Consider the following 3,415-nt stretch of genomic DNA (forward strand, 5'->3'; position numbering starts at 1 on the left):
GGCTGGGTCTTGATCTCAACTGCAAAACTCCTGTCTCTGTCAGCTTCCTGAGGGTAACCAGCCTTGCCAGTGATGCTATCCTGTCACAGTGATGGACCTCCTTTGTCTGACTGTACAATGGCAGACCCAGGCTGCAGGTGCTCCCATGTGCTCCCATGTGTCAATCAATCAATCACATCTTTATTTAGTACAGCGTCTTTTGCAGCAAGTTGCCACAAAGCGCTTTAACGTATGCAGAACATCAAAGATAGCAATAAAAAGGCAAATAGGAAAATGCAATAAATACAATAAAAATACATAAAAAGTCAATTTGATAAATATGCTAAACTATACAAATGTGTCTTCAGCCTAGTTTTAAAGATTGCTACAGTAGGAGCTTTCCTAACAGGAACTGGCCAATTCGTTCCATAGCTTAGGGGCTGCATAGACGAACGCTCTACCACCTGAGTTTGTTTTTAATATTTTTGGAATGGTAAGATAACCAGCATCCTGGGATCGGAATGTCTGTCGTGGGACACATGGGAGCAGCAAGTCACTCAGGTAGGATGGAGCCAAGCCTTGTAAGGCTTTATATGTGAGGAGTAAAACTTTAAAATCAATCCTGTATCTAATTGGGAGCCAGTGTAGAGCCGCAAAAACCAGCGTAATATGATCATATTTTTTTGTTGAAGTTAAGATCCTGGCCACAGTGTTCTGCACAAGCTGCAATCTGCTAAACCAAACAAGACTCCCCAATCCCAATAAAAGCAGCTTCAATGTGCGTTCTTTGGGCAGCATCCAGGACAATGTGGCCAATCATAAACATTACAAGCAGATATGATACGAAGAGGGCAACAACACCATTTGAAATCGCTTTAAAATAAAATACTAAATTCAAAACATGTGACCTTGAATCACTGGAAAAGTCATTTGAATTTTTTTTTCTCTAACTTGATTAATGTTTTAAGACCCAGAATGCTTTCTGATGCAGGCTATATCAGTGACGTCTGGATTTGATAAGCTGTTCTCTGCGTAGTATATAGTTCTATAGAGGCTAATGAGAGCTATCGCTTAGGAACAAGTCATTAGAGCTTTAAGAAACTTTGCACATACATTTGTTACAAAATGTTATCAGTCACGGTATGTCTGTCTGTATGCACTGTATATTATTGTGTGTTACTTGTGTCTTCAGAAGTTTTTTGGTATACACATTTTTTTATCAAAAATGATCTCATTATAATTCTATCCCAGTCGATCACTTAATAAAATAAAGGTAACATCACTTAGGTAAAATAATGGTGACTCATTTTAAGTGTCCTATGGAGGAGGATATGTGTGTTGCTTTCACATCAGTTTTTACCTTCAAATACTTCCCAAAGTATTTTGAGTTAGTTATTTTATAAGTGTTCCATTAAATAATAAATGGTACTTTTTAGCACATATCTTACTGTTATAAATGCACACTGTAACCGTGTCCATTCACTGTCTGTCTGTAACATGATGTAAACTGCCTTGATTTTGCTTCAATGTTCACACAACTATTTGAAAAGCTTTTGGCTTTAATCCGATAAACTCTCGATTTTATACAAATGTTTACCCTTTCAGGTGCTGTGCAATTATTATATGATTAGGAGGACCCTCTGTATGTGTGTGGACTAGTTTAATAGTACCTTTATTGTGTTTCCCCTTAAAAGAATATATATTAAAAACAGTAGTTAGATGTTAGGTAATTGAATGCATACAAAAATATATATTTCTCTAACTCTAAAATCACATATTTGGTGCGCACAGCGTTCATATAATACATAGGTTAAAGCTTTTTGTCTGCAATATACAGTAATTATCCTGTTAAAACAACAAGAGCACTTGATTGCAGAAGTTCTTTGTTGTGTGAAGAGGCTGTATGAGTAATTTCTAAAAGCTAGCTTGCAGTGTACTTTAATGTCAATGGTCTATCGGTGCTTACCGGAATCATGGTGACCCTAAACTGATTTGCATAATGTATACAAGCATTTACAATTTTATTAAATGTAATAAATGTAAATAAAACCAAAAATGTAATTATAAAAAATTATACAACAACATTACAAAGTACTGTACTAGAAATGAATTGAAGTGCCTGAGTTCCAATTAAAATATATTTCAATAAATGTATTGTTTGTGTAAACAACTCCCACAGGGGTGTCAGCAGGATTTTAAAAGTGGAGGAGCACATGTTCCCGTAAGTGATTTTTGTCAAAAGTGGGATCTGGGGAAGATACACCCCCCCCCCCCATTGAATACATTTAAGAATTTGGTGGCAAACGGTGCATGTTCTATAAAATCGGCAGCAAGGCAAGCAGAGGGATTTAGTAGCTGAAACCCTTAAATAGAACAGGTGGCTTGAACCAGGGAACATACTTAATCTAATTGTTTTTATTGCCTTCGTGTCACTCAAACTGCACATAAAGCACCTGTTCTCACTGCTGCCGCTTAACAAAATGACAACCACGCTACAGCAGGGGTTCTCAACCTTTTCTGACTCACGCTATTAGCAAGAATTACAAATCACACATCAGAAATCAACCAATCACATTGAAGTATTTGCCAAAATTCCTGTACACCTTATCCTGTGTACAGACTGCATAGAACACCACAATTCCAATGTTCAAACAACAAAACAAAATACAAAGAAAATATTACCAAAAACGCTACTATACTGAAAACATGGTCATCTCTGGTTTCTTGCTCGGGGGTGATTCATTTTGTTTTTAGTCTTTAAAAAATTCAAGTCACCGCCCTGCGACTTGAATGATATCGATCCTGTCACCTGTTTTTGGTGTAGTAGTTGATGTCGGTCTGATTTTTGTTTTGCTGACCAAAGTAGAACTTTGTGGTAAACTGGCTACACCAAAAGATCTAAGCAATAAACAATTGCTACTCGTGCTGGATTTGGACCAGCACGATACTTGTTTGTTCACAGTGTCTGTTTTCTGTTTTTAAATTAAATAAACGTGCATCAGCGCTTCAACCCGCAGTATCAGTGTCTGTCTCTTCCTGGTCTGATGTCATCACTAAGCCTATCCATGACTGGCTTAATGTCCTGTCGTAAGATCTTGTAACACATTCTTTAACAGTAAGTACTCAATTTTATGATGAGTTTCAGAATAAGTGTCTGGCAAAATCCATATCATGTCTCCTTCAATACAAAACATTTTTCACTTGCAGAGTATTTTTCTATTTTATATTCCTTTTCCGACACAGCTACTGTGCTATTGTAATAATACAATATAAGTCAAGTTTACTTATCCATTAAACAGCTTTTTTCTTTAAGAACTAAGATTTTTCATACATTCTGTTTACCAGTATCTTTGTTCTTAAATCTACATTGTATCTTGTAGTTTAACAGCTATGTTACTGAGCTACTGTAGTAATAAAATCTAAGAATTAGATTAGC

Source organism: Acipenser ruthenus, chromosome 3 (assembly GCF_902713425.1).
Source record: "Acipenser ruthenus chromosome 3, fAciRut3.2 maternal haplotype, whole genome shotgun sequence".
NCBI lineage: Eukaryota > Metazoa > Chordata > Actinopteri > Acipenseriformes > Acipenseridae > Acipenser > Acipenser ruthenus.